Source organism: Dreissena polymorpha, chromosome 11, assembly GCF_020536995.1.
Source record: "Dreissena polymorpha isolate Duluth1 chromosome 11, UMN_Dpol_1.0, whole genome shotgun sequence".
NCBI lineage: Eukaryota > Metazoa > Mollusca > Bivalvia > Myida > Dreissenidae > Dreissena > Dreissena polymorpha.
The window spans coordinates 27352950-27372655 of record NC_068365.1 but is presented as its reverse complement, the minus strand read 5'-3'; the positions used below and the strand labels follow the sequence as shown (position 1 = coordinate 27372655).

At 35.4% G+C, this 19706-nt stretch overlaps 1 protein-coding gene across 4 annotated transcripts in view; it reads left to right on the top strand.

Annotated features, from left to right (window-relative positions):
* Positions 1 to 279: 279 nt before the first annotated feature.
* Positions 280 to 19706, top strand: part of LOC127850597 (uncharacterized) — a 35248-nt gene continuing 15821 nt past the window's right edge. The window contains exon 1 of one of the 4 annotated variants that reach the window (XM_052383730.1): positions 280 to 419. The gene's annotated coding sequence lies outside the window, so the exon portion shown is untranslated. Of the gene's footprint in view, positions 420 to 4696; positions 5069 to 11287; positions 11497 to 15413; positions 15516 to 19706 lie in introns of those variants that run through there. The other 3 variants (XM_052383732.1, XM_052383731.1, XM_052383733.1) reach the window with 3 other exon arrangements.

Sequence of the window (19706 nt, the reverse complement as noted above, 5' to 3'; positions counted from 1 at the left end):
AAGCATTCATGATCACAATGGGGGACTGATCGGGGATGTGTGTACAAGGCGATAAGAAAACACTGCCTAGAGGCTTATCTCGATTGGCGAGCGTTAATCCCCTTGTTTATCAGGGACAATAAAACATAGCTGCTCTTTTGTTTTGAGGGAAAGTGTACTGTGGGCCCTTGCACGAGAGAAAAAATTGCAGTGGGCCGATCATTAAAAAAAATCATAGTTCGACAGCCAGCTGGGGGGGCCCGGGCCCCTGGGCCCATGGGCTGGGTACGGGCCTGCTAGAGATAGTCAGGACTTGTTTTTCACGTTGAATGAAGATATCAAGGGCATCGCAATCGGACGTTTTATTGCAGGATGAGGCCTGGACAACATAATAACGCTCTCGTTGCAGTGCCTTCATGTTAATATGATACTGTAGAACTGTAAGTTTCGAATTATTATTTTTTTTTGGTAAATACAAGCTGACGGAAAAAGATTGAAAGGTTTGTAATCCGCTTTTCGTTTAATTGTTTGTATGTGTTTATGTAACCTTCTCACCAAATATGATCTATTGATTAACATGTTTGTATTGTATAAAGTAAAATTTGTAATGTATGAAGCAAATGGAATCATTTTTCTTAACGATAAGTCATCAGTTGGATAACAATTTAATGGAATTAACAATGGCAGTGTAAATATTTTCGACGAACACTTTGGGATGTTTTCAAAAATGAAAGTTGTATTTTACGCACAACACTATTCGCGAATTAAAAAACACGACCTATCTTTAAATGTAAAAAATTGAAGAAAGCGTAAAAACTGTACTTTTCTAAGTTATTAAATTATTATCAAAGGTTTAAGTATTGTCGCGTTCCCTTTTTCATTTCAATGTCGCATATCCACCTTATAAAATGTTTGTCATGAAGTGCACGTATATAAAACCACAAAAAGTTCTCGTCACAGTCACAGATTCGAATTTTACTACGTTTGGTCGCATCTTATGAGTCCTCACCAATCTCCACGCAGAGTTGTCGTTCCTTGCTCTCACATACAACTCTGCGAAAAGCTCAGCACGCCATTTTGTCTATAAAATAGCTAAAACCGAACAAACGCATTTAATGTATATTTGATTGGATATTTAAGATCGCATGCATTAAATTAAGAATTATGACTTTTAAATGTACGATAAATCGTTCAAATACTTGCGAGTTTTAATGCAACTCTTTGGAACTATTTTATTGCCCATTTACGCAGATGGAATCATTCCCCGCACTTACATTTAACATATGTAAATAATTGAACATAATGTTTATTGAGTGACGTTAGGAATTGCTTCGACGTGTGTATGTATGTTGGTTTCTTATCATCAAAAACCCATATCAATTTTATAAAAATGAATTAAGACTGATATAAGATATCATGGTATGAGATGGTTTTCTTTAATGCAGTGAATGCAATGTAACCGTCGTGCAAGAGATTGTTTAGTATACTGTTACCCATTCTATACATAGATGGTGACGTCACTACGTTATTGTCAGTAAGACCGGTGTGAACACAATGTACTGTTACCTCAATGATGAACGCTTGGTATGATCATGACATGAATGAGACGCTTTTATAACAATAGTCCGTTCTGAGCCCAACACAGAGGTGAATGTAATGTAACCGTCGTGCAAGAGATTGAGTCCTCACGTGGCTTATTATGCATTTATTTCTTCGTCATCGAAACATTTGATATTTGATTAAAATAAGACGCAGTTTTCTTTCCACATATTCAAATAACACTGTTACATCCGCGTCATGCGAACATTGATCGTATGGCACATGCGTCCAGCGTAGTTCAAGCTAAGCCTGCGCACTATATGCGGTCAGCATAGCTCAAGCCCAGCCTGCGTACTTGTGCAGTCTGATCAGGGGATACGTTTTCCGCTTTTAAAAGCACGCAAAGTTTTGTGATATCGACTGAGTGTCCTCATCAGTATGCATATTCTGACAAAAATGCGCGGATGCGCAGGCTGGACTAAAGCTTCGTTGGCAGCAGATTGCATAAGTCCCATTTTCGAATGACGCGGGTCTTCACAAATCTCACTGCGTCTTGTGAATTGAACATTAAACACCGTTTCTTTCCGATAGAAAATTGAAGTAACACTGTGTTATTTATATCAAAATGTCAGTAGATTGCAGAATGATGTCAGTACAGCCTTGCTGACCGCATACGTCGCATATGTGTTGCTGCATAATTAAACGATTTCCATTATATCATGGACACTATACTAATGCGGTATTTGTGTCTCACATTGCAAGACAAATAACATTTAGCTATAGGGTTTCATTAATTTCTTTCCATTAAATTCTTGCTATTTGATATTTGTGAAATCAATACTGTGTTATCAACATTAGGCGTTTATTTATAATACATTCCGTCTTCCCCTGACAATGTAATGACCCAGCACTGATCCCGAAAGTCTTGGGGATGGAATTAACCGGAAATGCGTAATAGTAACTGGGCCAAAATGAACATGCAGAGAGTAGTCCGCATTTCCCTACAATGATTTAATTGTACCATCTACAAACGCGTCGTGATATTACCAAACTTCCTGGGGATTAGGCTCAAATAAAACGATGGAATGAATGGAGTGTATTCATATGGGGTCTGCTGGCGTTAGATCAACAGTTGCTTTTTTCTATTCATAGATATATATATATATATATATATAGGACTGTTTATAAATAATAAACCGTAACCTTTAATAATAAACCCTTAAATAGCGTACTGGTCTTTCTGGAAAGGGATTCCAAATTAAATATTTATAACGTTTACGTACTTATAGGTTTCCATTTAAATCTATATTTGTCGTCCAATCGGAGAAGCAACATTTCACTAAAGTTACAACTACAACTACTACTACTACTATCACTACTGCTACAACTAATACAACGGACAACGTACAACAACAACAACAACAACAACAACAACAACAACAACAACTACTACTACTACTACTACTACTACTACTACTACTACTACTACTACTACTACTACTACTACTACTACTACTTCAAAAACAACAACAATAACAACAACAACAACAACTACTACTACTACTACTACTACTACTACTACTGCTGCTACTACTACTACTACTGCTACTACTACTATTACTACTACTACTAATACTACTACTACCACTACTATAACTACTACTACTACTACTACTACTACTACTACTACTACTACTACTACTACTACTACTACTACTACTACTACTACAACTACTACTACTACTACAACAACAACAACTACTACTACTACTACTACTACTACTACTACTACTACTACTACAACTACTTCTACTACTACTACTACTACTACTAGTTCTACTACTTCTACAAATATTACTACTACTATTACTACTACTTCTACCACTACTACTTCTACTACTACTACTACTACTACTACTACTACTACTACTACTACTACTACTACTACTACTACTACTACTACTACTACTACTACGACTACTACTGCTACTACTACTACTACTACCTACTACTACTACTACTACTACTACTACTACTACTACTACTACTACTACTACTACTACTACTACTACTACTACTACTACTACTACTGCTGCTACTACTACTTCTACAACAACTTCTACAATAACATCAACAACTACTACTACTAATACTTCTACCTCTTATGCTGCTTCTTCTACTACTACTACTACTACTACTACTACTACTACTACTACTACTACTACTACTACTACTACTACTACTACTACTACTACTACTACTACTACTACTACTACTACTACTATACTACTACTACTTCTACTACTACTACTACTACTACACTACTACTACTACTACTACTACTACTACTACTACTACTACTAATACTACTACTACTACTATAATTTCTTTTAGTACTTCTACTTCTAGTACTTTACTTTACTTTAATAATATTTTATTGCATTTTCTTTCGTACATGCATTCATACAAATATACACATGATGCATAGTGCATATAGTAGATATAATACAAATTGATGTTATCGAATGTATAGAAAAAAGCAAAAGGGTTGGGTCACAAGTTTTAACATCATTAGATGACGACCCTTCCCAGTATTTCCGATTCGGTAAATAGGGACATTCAAAGTGCGTAAAATGAGTGTAATATTAACAATTCAGAAGGTAAATAAATAGACTTTAGCTGACGACAAAAACATTTGGGAAAATGTATTAACAAAGAGTAAGTGTCACTCACTGTTTTACACTCAAAATGGTTTAGAGAAAAAATGTAGACTAAGTTTAAAGAGAATGTTATAATATAACAATTAACTGAACTAAACATATATACATATACACACAAAAGAAGTTAAAAAAAAATACAAAAATAATTAATTAATTAATTGCTCCACAACAAAGAATACAAAATGACAATAAATTGCTCCACACAATCCGACTCTACGAACGACATCATAGCACATAGTATGCAGCGAAAATTCTTGAACTCTGTTGAATAAGATGAACAAGCGAGCAACATTGAAAATGTGTTTACAGTCAAATATTTAAATGAACCTGTTTGAAGTCTTGATATATCGTTGAACTTCCAAAAATAACACATTGTTTTGGTTATCAGTTAGGTCTGGGTTACAGTATAATAGTTTGTTTGCATTAAGAGTGTGGTATGGACGAGTGTTAGTAAAAAGCACGATACGTTGCTCGGAGAAAAGAGGACATTTGAAGAAGAAATGATCCACGTCTTCGACAGGACTATTACAAGCGCATTTTAGATGGTCAAGTAGGTGGTTCAAGTGTAAATCGGAATTTAAGTCGCTACAGTGGTTTCTTAGCCGAGCATGTAGAATTTGTTGCTTACGTTCGCCAACAAGAAAATACGAAGGAACTATAGGAGGATTGTACTTCCTCTTTACTGCACTTTTAAAACTAGAAAGCGTTGGTAAAGACCTTGTATCTATGTCAAGTTCGTTCCATAACTTAAGAGACGAAGGAATAGTTGAATTTGAGTAAATCGCAAGTCTACGAGCGATTGTTTCATAGTCGCCACGATTACGTAACAGGTATGGAATGTTATTTGTTGTGGCTGGGAAAATATCGTTTAAATATTGTGGTAAGGCACCTTTATTGTGTTTATAAACGAAAACAAGTTTTTGAATTTTCCGTCTGTCATCGAGAGAAACCCAACCAATGTCTTTTAAAAATAGAGTAATTTTAGTTGATCTTGTTAGTCCTGTTACAATACGAGCTGCATCCAATTGAATTTTGTCTAACAGTTCTTTTTCGTATTTTGCGCAGTTGTCCCAGACAATGGACGCATACTCTAACAAAGGTCTAAGATATGAGACGTTTATTTGATTGGGTGTTTCCCGCTTAAGTTTGTATTTTAGCATTCTCATGGATCCAAGTATTTGGGAAGCTGATTTTGTAATATTGTCAATATGTTTGTGCCACGAACCGTCTTCACTTAGCGTTATACCGAGATGTTTATGGTCTTTTACAAAGGATAAATGGGTTTGGTCGAAAGTTTAATTTGGACGGTTTTGACTTTTCAAGAGACTGATAAACATAACTTCCGTTTTCAAGGGATTAAACTCGACGAGCCATTTCTTTGCCCATTGGTTTATACAGTCTAGGTCATGATTTAAAACACTCAATAATAGCTGTATCATTTGAGGAAACAGATAGTGAAGAGTCGTCAGCAAAAAGGCGACTTATGCTAAGAAGTGATTCAGAGATATTATTAACATAAATTTAAAAAAGAAGAGGCCCTAATACAGAGCCTTGCGAAACGCCTGCATTGATATTTAAAGATCGGGAAAACGACGAGCCGATAAAAACTTTCTGAGATCTATTGGACAAGTAGCTGGATATCCACGCAATACTATTTCCTGAAAACCCAAGTTAAATCAGTTTATGTATAAGACCTTTGTGCCAAACCCTGTCGAAGGCTTTACTTATGTCGCAATAAACGATACAGGTTGATTGTTTTTCATCAAACGATTTACATATTTGGTTAACATGTCAATTAGTTGGTAAACAGTAGAATGACCTGGTAAAAAACCTGACTGATTCTTGTATATAAGTTGATTTTTGTGTAGGTAGTTGTAGAGGTATTTGAAAACAACCCTTCCGAATACTTTTCCAACACAGCTTATAAGGGAAATAGGTCGATAATTCGAAGGAATGAACTTTTCCCCTTTTTTAAATGGAGGCATAACGTTTGCTTCTTTCCAAAAGGATGGAAATAAGTTTTCATGTATCGATCTGTTAAAAATAATTGATAGTGGCTTACTTATTGATTTAGATGTTTCTTTTAATAGTTTATGACTAATTCCATCAGGACCATTAGCCTTTTTAATGTCTAAGTTGCATAGAACATCGATTACGTCTTGTTCAGAAATAAAAATGTCGTCAAACGTGTTATGTGTTTTTCGGTGTAATTGTGGTACGTCATGATCGCGTTCATCAATTGTAGATATGGATACAAAATAATTGTTTAATGTATTGGCTTTTTCAGTGTCAGTTACCGAATACGATTCATCTGGGTTCACCAGCGGAGGGATACTATTAAAACTATTTGCATTTTCTTTAACTAACATTTTTACCGTTTTCCAATATTGGCGGGGATTAGATTTTCTACAATCGGCAAGCCCAATTTCAAGAGTATTGAAGAAGCATTCTTTAGCATGTTTTTTCATATTATTGACTTTGTTTCGTAGTTGTTTATATGCTGACCAATCAGAAACTTTACCAGATTTGATAGCAATGCGCTTTTGTCTGTCCCTATGGCGGGATGTCTTACGTATTGAGTTGTACCAAGGACGATCATTTGGTCGAATAGTGACATCGGAAGACGGAATAAACTGGGAAGCTAATTGAAGAAATACTTTTGTAAATCTGAGTACAATTTGGTTTAGATCAGCCTTGTGTAAAAAGGACCAGTCGTATGATGTTATTGCAGCATAAAGCTCTCTTAAATTCGCATACTGGTAGCGCCATATTTTTTTCTTTTGTAAGGAGCATTTTGGGGTAAGTCAATATTAATATATATATGCATGTACCAGAATGACCACTAATTGATTTATCAGTTTCAAAAATTCCTGAATGTAAATGATGCAATGTGTTTGTTATAGCAATGGGGTCTATTAGTGTACTTGTCTATTCGGTCACTCTGGTTGGTTCGTTGATTACGTTAGATAAGTTATTTAAACACAGAATATGTTTAAATTTGTGGTTGGAGTGATTTAATTGGTTTTCGTTAATATCGCCAACAATAATTATATTGTTACAAAGGTCATATGCTTGATCAAGGCATGTTTCAAATCGATCCAAAAATTCAGAAGCAGTATTAGGAGAACGATACACATTACAAATTAAAAATGACTTGAAGTGGTCGAAAATTTGTATCCATATAGATTCTGGTAAAATTATTTCAAGGTTAAGTAGTCGTGTGGGTCGAAATAACGACGAAACATACGTTTATAAACCCCCTGAATGATTAGAATTATCTTTTAGAAAAATACAATCATGACCATCTAAGGACAGACTCTCGTTAATGATGTCACCTGACAGTTTCGTTTCTGTAAAGCATATTATGTCGAAATCTAAGAAATTGTCCCGAATATATTCAAACTTGTTTCGAATACTTCTTATGTTTTGATGGAATATTGACAGGCTGCATTCTTGAGGGGTTACATGAGATGGCCCAGGATTGATTTCAATGTCACCTGACGGTAACAAGAGCAATAATATTGTGTACTCAATGATGGAGAGAGTACATGCAAGGTCATCCACACGAAAATGTAAAGTAATTGAATTACAAGGGACAAAATTGTCACAAAACCAGGTTTTCATTGTGAAAAAAAAATCTGATAAAGGGAGAAAACTCAAACTGAACTTTTGAAATGACCAAAAAAAATTAACCCCCTTTGTAAGTTTTTTTTTTTTTAAATCTATTTTTAGTCGTGGCGACCTTGACATTGGAGATATTGACGTGATTCTTTCGTAGGACACACCGTCCCATGATGGTGAACAAATGTGCCAAATGATTTTAAAATCTCACAATGAATGACATAGTTATGGCCAGGACAAGCTCATTTATGGCCATTTTTGACCTTTGAACTCAAAGTGTGACCTTGACCTTGGAGATATCGACGTAATTATTTCGCGCGACACACCGTCCAATGATGGTGAACAAATGTGCCAAATGATTTTAAAATCTGACGATGAACGACATAGTTATGGCTCGGACAAGCTCATTTATGGCCATTTTTGACCTTTGAACTCAAAGTGTGACCTTGACCTTGGAGATATCGACGTAATTATTTCGCGCGACACACCGTCCAATGATGGTGAACAAATGTGCCAAATGATTTTAAAATCTGACAATGAACGACATAGTTATGGCCCGGACAAGCTTATTCCGCCAGCCCGCCAGCCAGCCAGCCAGCCAGCCCGCCAGCCAGCCAGCCCGCCCGCATTCGCCAATCTAATAACCAGTTTTTTCCTTCGGAAAACCTGGTTAAAAATCTGCCGATGTAAAAGGACGGTGCTGATTGTATACATTTTGTACGTCTTTTAGCACGTATATAAAGTGAAACCATGCGTACATGGTATAAATATAACGGCACATGAACAGATGCAAACTCTTTGATGTAACACTGAAAATAGATGTTATTATGTTACGAAACAAGTATTTCCATGGATGCACGTGTTTAATGTAAGTTGTGAGATATCGCTGCAAACATATATAAAAGCCCCCAATTGTTGAGCGATATTGCGTTATGTCAATCATCTATGTGGGTAAAGATACACACTAAGTAAAACTATCAACATAATGGGGACCTTTAAATCAGAGCAAGAGACCAGGTGTGGGAAAACAACAGAAGTGGAGCAATCTGGTACATTAAGTTTTATAAAAGAAAATACAATTAATGCTAGTTTGCATAGCAGAACAAAAAGAAATGATGAAAAGAGACAAATATACAAAAAGTACAATAAATACAATTGTACATGTTCAATCAGTGCTTACGGACAAGACAATCAAAAGGCGTTTATGTTAAAAAAAAAAAAACTACATAAACGCAAAAATCTACGAAGGAAAACTTCCATAAAGTAATTAGGATTATATTCTGAATCATGCGTTTCGTGAAGGAGCTTTTTTCATTGTCAAATCACAATGGTATTAATAGCCAATCAGTGACATTACAAACAACATTACTTTTAACCGTCGATATCTGACTGTTTAAACAAACAATATCTCGATAAACAATCGGAATAAAAAACTGTTAGCGCAGCTTATTTTACAGGTAGTACCCAATGATTGCAGTAGCGGTAAACCTGGTGCGTGTGACCGACAGATTTCAACGCGCAGACAAATTTCGAATTTATACGAATACTAAAGCCCCAAATATTACTGAATTGACAAAAACGTTTTGATAAATACAATGCTATTCACAGCCTCTGGCTATTATTGTTTACGCACGCACGCAGTCATCCGGTAAAATGGCCAAATAACAAACTACTGAATTATTTGTGTACTTAACATTGCATGATGACGGAAAATTAAAGCGCTTACATGAAGTGTCTTGTATATAGATAGAAACTGTAGTATATTGCATAACGTACATAAATACTATACTTTACAAGTGTTTAAGTAATTAATTATAGGGAAAAATTGCTAATTACTAATGGAAATATGTGGTCTTTATAAAACCAGGACGATATATTTCAGTAATAAACTGTGTACTTAAGACAGGGTTAAGAAGTAGCACGATCGAGCAGTGATGTTTACATGTTGAAGTCAAAAATAAGTTCGTCATTGGCTTACACGTTCGGTACCCAGATGGGGGTATATGATAGTTTATGGAAGAACCGGGGGGTATACGACGGTTCCACACCATTTCGGATGGCATCAATGGCATCGAGGTCTTTGATCTGGACTTTCCGTTCATGGCCGTTCAGCACCATTAACCCATAGATGTTACCACCAGCAACACAGGTCGATGTAAGTTTGTGGTCGCGCTTAAGTGCACGGGCTTCGAAGGACAGCTGCGAGCGGAACGGTGTAAGAGAGTCTTATACAAACACACCTTTTCAAAAGGACTTCCGGGCGTTGAAAACCCGCTGCCTGGCTTTGGAATTTGTAAACTTGACAATAACAGGCCTGTTTGTGCCTGAACGTTTCGACCACAGGCGGTGGATTCTGTCGATGTCACAGGAGTTAAGCTGTAAATTGAGTTCCCTGGCCTTGTCAAGCAATTTTTGTTCGACGTTTTCGTTGGCATCACCAGTGTCATCTGGAAGACCCGAGATCTCGAGCATCATTCGGCGACCATATTGTTCGAGGTCATCACGTGCAAGGATGGTTGCTTTGATGCATTTTCTTAAGTGAGTGTTCTCATCTCGCAGAGCTTGCACTTCTGCACGTAACTCAACCAGTTTTCACAAATTGCACGTTTTATTTCACTGGCCATATCTGAATAAAGTTGCATTTTAAACTGTTCAACCAAATGTGAGGCAACCTCTTCGAGATCAGATTTGTGGAATTTTGTAGAGGTCATTTCTACTGTCAACAGGCTTGCCGCCATTGTATTTTCAGAGTCAGAGTCGGCACTAAAGTAGCGTTCACTGTCTGATTCAAACTCACTATTTTGCTTATATCTTTTGAGGAAGGATTGATGCAGTACCTTTTGTCCGGGTAATGATCGGTGGCGCTTTTTCGCGAATTTCTTCCTAGTTTGTCGACTTGGCATTGGTATATCACATTGGTATATCACATGAGAAGTGGGTGGGGTAGAGGTGACACAGGACACTTTCAAAGTCACAGCAAATTTATAGACCAGTACATCCCTTTTTCTGTCACATTTACATCAGTGATCTGCACATACTTACAACCTTTAGATTTCTTGACTCGTATTCGTTTCGTTTACATGTTTTGATTGTTTACAAATTAAATTTGTGTAAGAAAAAATATTTTTGCGCCCTCATGCAACCGGAACCGGAAGTTTATTCTAGTACTACTTTTACTACTTCTACTATTTCTGTTACTACTTTATGACACGTGTCCAACCTATTACCATTTCGACAGCTTTTTACAGACTAATGCAATACACTTATTTGAAGTTGAAACACTTGTATGCATACATCACTTGTAATTTTCCATACAGCTCATACCGTAAAATTTTCAAAACCTGTGTCACTTTCGGTTTCATCATGGCCATTTTCTCACGCTTACACTCCTTAGCATTTAAAATTTCCATTCGTTGACTTGTCTTTGTAGCAAACATGTTTACAGTAAATGATAGCATTTCTTAGTATTCAGTTTAAATACCATAATTGTTGTATACAATATACATTGTTTAATGGTGCTTAATATGTTATTCAGACCTTTATTTTAAACTTACATTCGAAGGAAATCTAAGTGGACATCGAGACTTCCAATATTATCATTTTCTATTGACGGATACTGATTTACCGGTTTATATACGTGAGTTAACATTTAAATTTCGATCTCTAAAAGGTATACTCGAATACTGGCAATATTGATTAATTAAAAAACACCCATATTTTAAATCGTTTTCAAGATTTAAAAGCTGTCAAACTCTCAAGCTGTCAATCTTAAGACTGTAGATATAGTATACTTTACACATTTGAATGTATAGTGTGATGTAAATGATATTATTTTGAGAGTCGACGAAAATTTGCTTTACAGGCTTTATAGTTTTTAAATCATTCCTTTATAAATTTCAGTTTTTAATCTACTATTCTAATCAATTTACTTCATCAGCTACTCAAATTTGTGTGTAATCAATTTAATTGAATGACATGTAAATTGCTTAATTGAACATGAACAGCAATCAAAGAGCCTTATACTGACAAATGGGCACATAGGCTTGCAAGTCAAGTGTTTGTATTGATAGAACACTGTGGGGTTTTCAATTAGTTTTCAGAATATAATCTGCTCATACAGATATAGAATGAAAACCAAGCATAGTGTTATTAAAAAATTGGTTGGTATTGAACCAATTTGTTTAACAAAATTAGAATATGGCTTTCAGAATCTTATCAAGTCATTAAATATGGCATACACATTCTGTGATTACTAGATAGGTCTTGCATTAACTCAGAAGTAAATAGTTGAACGAAACTGCTTTACCAAATTCAATGTTCGACATTAACTATTCTTTGTAAGGTGTCCTTTGGACTCCCTTCTTCTGAAATTTAGGAGTCCGACCATACTTCAGGTAGTCCAAAATTATTACACTTTTTAATATACCGTATTTTTCGGGTTATAACACATGTAAACTATAAATTGTTAATTCCTCTTTCTCGTTTGGTTTAAGATGGAAGTTCAAACTGCTGTTCAATATTTGTGTCAGAAGCCATCCCCCATTACAAAACTATTTAACAAATGCCAGTTATATTTAAGTTTATTATTTTTAGTTAAAAGCATACTATTTTATAAAATGCATTTATATATATGCTTGCTTGTTGATCCCACAGGCGCTCGGAATTAGCTGCTAGTTCCCCAGCTGCTTCCCTTCCGAAACTACTAAAAAATGTCAATTCGTTATAATTTTAATCATATAGAATGCTGTTGGGTGAATTGATTGTTTTCTACCGGTATACATGGTTATTTACCCAATGATCAAAGTGTCACAAGATAAGCGAAAACAGTGCCGAAATCGGATAAAATAGCGCTGTAAATTATAATGTCCTTAAATTAAGAGTCATTTATAATAGTCGAAAACGCGCATGTCCGAAAATTATGTGTTACGAAAAATAATTATTTTTGCCAAAAAGTCGGTATCCGAAAACTTTAGAGTGTTCGAAAACTTTAAGTAATTACGGCATATATGTATTTATTTATTTATATTTATATAAGGATGTTTTTTTTCGACAAACTTGTGTTTTGTTTTGTTATTGTTTATAACAAAAATGACAATATTGAGGGTTTGAAAGGGCACAAACAGGGGGGGGGGTATCACTTAATGACGAGTGCCTGTGGTTTATCATCAGGATTGGGTGTAACAGCTCATTGCTTTATATATTTTCCCCATAATACTTTTAAGAACGTATTTATTTAAACAATAACGAGACTCAGAACAATGTCTTACCTTTAATAATTGGCCATATCGGCAAAGAGTATCAGTGGTACATTTTAATCACTTTGGCAAAACATCGCAGTCTACACGCAGTCTAAGCGCGTCTTAACAGCGCCCTTCACTAAATCCAGTTTTGTCCGTATTTTCAGCACAATAAGGCTCGATTGGTCATTGTCGGCTCGGGTACTACTTAAATGCACTACGGGTACTCATAAGTATACTTACATGTACCCTGTGTACGGCAAATATGCTAAAACGTACCGGAAGTGCTAACGCGAAATAGGTCCTTTTCGGCTTTTTATTTTAAAATCAATAATGGTCGCATTTATGTAAATATTTTGTAAAAATGACCTCTATATTATCAAAAGTCATACTACAAAAAGGATGTTGAGGCAGGTTTTGTTCGAAGAGAATTCTGTTTCGTATTTCAATTTTGGGCGGGAATAAAACTTGGATACAGTCTAAATTGACCGGGTACATGTTGCTATATTATCCGTATACATCCGAGGACATTTAACTATAATTAAGAGTACCCGGGGTACATTTAAGTAGTACCCGAGCCGACAATGACTAATCGAACCACAATCAGTGTTTCAATAATAACTCATCTTAAAGACCGTTTCGATGAAGACACAGCGTGTTTGATTTGAAATAAATTAAGATTCGACTTAATCTTTGTCGCACTTGTAGCGACCAAAAAATTCGACTTAATTTTGCAATTCTTAACTACGATCCTTTTAAAATAAAAAATATTGGGTTTCAGATAAAAAAAAGAACACCGTAAAGGCCTATTAGTGTGCTAGGTATAACAAACTACCACACAGTCTCTGAAATTATCGATTGATAGTGATTAGGGGTTATTTACGCACAACTGATTCACAGTTGTTCCCATCTTCAGTGCCCTAGGACCGTAACACGTGCATTGTGTAAACAATTACGGGTATTGTGATTATTTGTATAGTGATAAGAAACTGATCAGCGAAAGTAAGTTTTTAAGCAAAATTACCGAGAAAAAACGACCAAGATCGGGTTGATTCAGAGTTCGAGAAGTTCCCATATTACTACTCGCAAGCAGTGCGACAAGGAACCAAAATTCACAATTTCAGATTGTTTTGTCGATGTGTTTAAGCAGAATGATGAGTGACATCACCCGATTCTTCTTTATCTTTAAATAAACTGTTTATTTATAGATATTTGATACAGGTTATCTAGAGGCTAACCCCACACCAAATGGTATGATGGTAATACCATTGCCTGTCCATACAGCGTAACTCCGTTAATCTAAGGCCTCTTGAACAGTATAACCCGAGTCGTAGCGGGTGGCGACATTCATGTTTCGGATGTAAAAAAAGTGCAGACAGTCTGCTCTCAAGTAACGGGATTTTTTTATATTTCAAAGATGACTTTGAAGGAGTCCAACGGACTACCATGTGTTTAGTTTTGACCCCAGACACACGATGGAATTAACTCATAAGGAGAATAGAGGTAAAACTATTTTAAGTTACACACCTAATGTCAAACCCCTGATATTGCGGTTTTAAAGAAGAAGATTTTTGAAATAATCGATATTTACTATACAAGTCTTTATATAAAGCTTGAGTCCCGGGCTGTGGCAAGTTTTGACCCAATGGTGCATCATTTTAACAACTGTATTAGAGGACTACTATAAGACGTTACATGCCAAATAACTGTTTCAGAAAAGAAGATTTTCAAAGTTGTCATTCATTTTCACCCAATCATTTAAACCAATCTTCTTACAAAGTTTTGTGAATATTGGAAATAAATATAAAATTAATAGTGTTAGCAATTTACATTTTGACAACGGCCCATGAAGAATCGATGATTAACAATTGGCAAAATGTCATCACAAAAGTTCACTCTAAGAGATTTGTGCTCATTTTATCTATTAAAGACTCTTGCTAGGTACATCTGTATAAGCTATGACAGAGCACTGTTAATATGGTTTTGCTTCAACGATGTTGTAAATAGACTGGGGTCATTTGCGTTCCAAGTCGTTTGACTAAAACTGGTTAATGTAATTTCTGTTGTTTCGCTTACATACTCTATATAATTGACAATACAAGTATTGTCATCATAATAATAAAATACTAAGAATACACAATGCATCTTCTGAAAACAAACGTGTTGACCAGGCAGGGTTTCATAGGCAAAAAGAAAAATACTTATTCAATTGCTAAGTCCCAAGGATGGTATTGTTGTAGTCTTTGTAGTTTTGTACATGCTTCCGACATCACTTAGTTTTAATTGAACACTCATCACTATCACTAGACCAGCTGTCTATAATTTTCCTTGTTAAGAAGAACTCTTACAGTTCTCAAGAATTGGTTGAAGTGTGCGGTTATTACTTGGTATTAAAAACTTCCTTCTGCAGTGTGTAGAGGTAAATATGTAGAGTGTGAATATATAATTATTTCAATTATTTCAATTTTAACGTGACAAGTGTTTGTAAGTGTTCGACACTGACTATTCTGAGTAAGATGTTCTTTGTGCATCCATTCTAATTTTGCGAAACGAATAAGTAAACAAATGGATTTTTTTATAATTCAAAGATGATTTTTAATTAGTCCGACGGACTTCCTTGACAGGAAAAGCAAGGAGTCCGAGTCTCATTTCCAAGAGTCTCGGATTACCGGACTCCTATTATTGTCGAACACTGCCAAATAACCATTATGTTCCTTGATAGTTCTTTTAACTCAACTAACGTAAGTAACTTTTTTTAATAGAATGTCTTGCTACAGTAGTTGAAAACAATTCACAATTTCAATATACATAATGCGTTTTCACCACATATCGCTATATCAATAGCAAGTAATGTAAATCTAATACTTACACAAATGTGACATATAATGCAATTGTATATTTTGTTTACAGTTGATCTTATTGCGAATCATAATTGATTTTTCCAGACACATTTGGCTAGTATATTATTTAAGTAAGACTTTGGATTGGTACATACAGATTTGTTATCAGATACTTCGTTAATAACAATAACAGTTCTCAACAATGATGAAACCATTGGATGTGTAATATATCTGGTCGATCTGTCTTCAGACCGTACTCACGGACAGATATCCCATTCGCCACCTTAATTACATTCTCAGCTGTTGGCATTGCAGTCCACTTGAGATTAATCATGCCTGGTTGGCAAAATGAACGTGTTATAATAGCATTTTGTATTATAACTCATCTGACCAAGCCTATTACACTTTAAATGGTAAAAGCATGTGTTTCCATTTTTATGTTTTTGACTTATGTGTTCACTTGTTATGCCAACTTAATTTATTTAGCTTACGCACCAAAAATGTGCATATGTAATTATGTGAAATACAGATACTGATTTAATGCAAGCCTATAAGGTATATGTACCCACTCTGATCATCACTTATTGTATTGACAGACATATTAGCAGTTTTTGCTTCTTTTTTGCAAAACAGCGTTATTGGCATCTTAAGAAATCGAAACTTAAACGAGAGATCCGCGGTCGGAGACATATGCCCCCAAACAGGGCTTTGAACTAGAGATCCCAATTTCAAAAGGGCCATCTACTGTCCAAGGCCAATGCATATGTGTAATATGATGCCAATCGGTAAATTCGTTGACGAGTTATTGATCGGAAACAATTTTCACACTTATTTTGACACTGACATTGACCTAGTGACCCCAATTTCAATAGAGGGTATTTACTGTCCAAAGCCAGTGCACATGTGAGGAATCAAGACAATCGTCGAATTCGTTGATGAGTTATTGATCTGAAACGATTTTCTACTGTCCAAACCAATGCACATGGGAATTATCAAGCAAATCGGTAGATTTGATGACGAGTTATTGATCAGAAATGATTTTCCCACTTATTGTGACAGTGACCATGACCTTTGACCTAGTGTGCCAAATGTCAAAAGTAGTCAGTCCAGTCCAATGCACATGGGGAGTATCAAGCGAATCGGTAAATGTTTGACGAGTTATTGATCGAAAACCATTTTCACACTTATTGTGACAGTGACCTTGACCTTTGACCTAGCGATCGCAATTTCAATAGGGGTCATCTACTCCACAATGTCAATACATATGTGAAGTATCAAGGAAACCGGTCATTTCGTTGATGAGTTATTGGTCTGAAACGATTTTTACACTTATTGTGACAGTACATGGACCTTCGACCAAGTGACCCCAATGTCAATGTCTACTGTGCAAGACCAATGCACATGTGAAATATCATGCCAATTGATCAATTCGTTGATGAGTTATTGATCTGAAACGATTTTCACTCTCATTGTGACAGTGACCTTGACCTTTGACCTAGTGACCCAATTTTTATAGGGGTCATCTACTGTCCAAGGTTAATGCACCATGAAGTATTGAGCCCATCGGTCAATACGTTGTCGAGTTATTGTTCGGATTCGAACTAGTCGAACAACAGTCAGACAGACCGACCGACCGACAGCAAAACAATATACCACCACTTCTTTGAAGGGGGGTATAATAAGAATTATATCGCGTTTCACAAGTTTTACGTACAAAAGGATGCAACTACAACTATCCCACTACAAAGGCGTCCGCTGACCACGGATAAATGATTGTATCGTGAACTTGAACATAAAACAGTAAAATGATCAAATGTGCAATTTTCAATCAAAAAGTTCTGAGATATTCAAAAATGAAAAGTGATGCGTTAGATACGTCTCCAAGTTCAGTGGTTCATGATGCGGTGCTATTTCTTAGCAACTCTCTTTTGTTACCCCCCGCAAAGGCGGAGGGATATATAATTTAGCTTGTCCGTCCGTCCGTCAGTCAGTCCCTAAGTCAGTGAGTCTGTCACAAAACGATTTAGGGCTATATCTCAGAATTTATATAAGTTATCAACATGAAACTTCATAGGTGTATAGAAGAAAGGAGAAGTACCATGCACAAGAACTAAAACCCTTAGCTTACTTGAATAAGAGTTATTGCCCTTTGTTTTTTATGACGAATTTATTAGGGCCATATTTTAGATACGAAACAAGGTTTCAACATGAAACTTCATGGGTGTATTGATATTAATGAACAGAAATGCCATGCGTATGAACCATAACCATAAACCTTCGCTTTCTTAAATATGAGTTATTGCCCTTTGTTGTTTTAGTTTGATGGTAATTTTAAGGGATATATCTCAGATATGATACAACATTTCAACACGAAACTTCATGTGTGTGTAGAAATCAATGGAAAGAAGTGCCATGCACAAGAACCATAACCCCTCACTTTCTTAACTAAGAGTTATTGCCCTTTGTTGTTTTTGTATGATGTAACTCTTCAAGGCTGTATCTCAGACATACTACACGATTTCAACATACAACTTCATGGATGTGTAGATATCAATGAGCAGAATTGCTATTCATAAGAACAATTACCCTACACTTAAAGCGAGATTATACGATTTTTATATGTGTTAAATTGCAATATATTGATAAAAATATATTACACTAACACATAATAGGCAAGAAAAATATACAAGACGAATTTCATAAAATGCAGCAAAGACAAATTAGCACCCCGAGCCGATTATAACAAAGATATTTCGTATATATTTTCCTACAATAACCGAAGCATTCGTCTTTTTATTAGGATCGGAGTTAGTGGTCGTGTGTCGTATGAATAGATTTCGTTGCAGGAAATTACAATAATCCGTACAACTAAATGTAGAATCACATCGTACATGCTGGTGAATTCGAATGTACAGACATTTTCGATTTCAGAATTAAATATCTGGCTTTTTTCGTATTTTCGACACATGCTCTTGTTTACTTTTATTTTAATTTATATTGAAATGTATGTATAATAAGTTTTTTTGTTCACATTTTATATTAATTCATAAATATTTGACAAAATCGTATAATCTCGCTTTAATTATTACCTATTAACAATTATCCTACACTCAATGATTTTACTGTATATCAAGGGATCAATTTTATTTGGCGCGGGATATCAATATAACACATTTGCTTGTTATTTATATGTTGCAAATGCTTTTAATCAACATGACTTGAACGTACTCCAATTATTGACGGCTTAATATTTGCTTTCAAATGTACTGTTTATTCTTCTTAAGTCCTCTTGATCAGATAAACACAAGCACGCCATTACTGTTTATGCGTTTGTCAAAAAAAGCTTTATTATTTTTTAGCTGGGCCATTTGCAAAACTTTGCCAATACGTACGACCAAGACTTTGTTTTTGCACAGAGCTGAACCTTGTAAATGTTTACAAGAGGCCATTTTACACTGGTTGTTTGCAACTTTAGTAAATCAAATCCCCAATATGTCACATTAAGAAATAGCTGTTTCACATGTCATATTCAGTATATATTTTTTAAATCCCCTGATTTTGAGTTAACACTCTCAAATAAAAGAAATTCTGACCTAAGTCTTCTTTAAATCATAATGAAAATAATTTGATACCATTTAGAATGCATATTATGAACCTATTTTATATATATCCTCGCCTTTTGCTAACACACATTGAATTTTCAAATGTTAAAACACTGTTGCTATCCTCCCCCAATTCTTTGAAATGACCGTTCCTAGTCGGTGATCCCA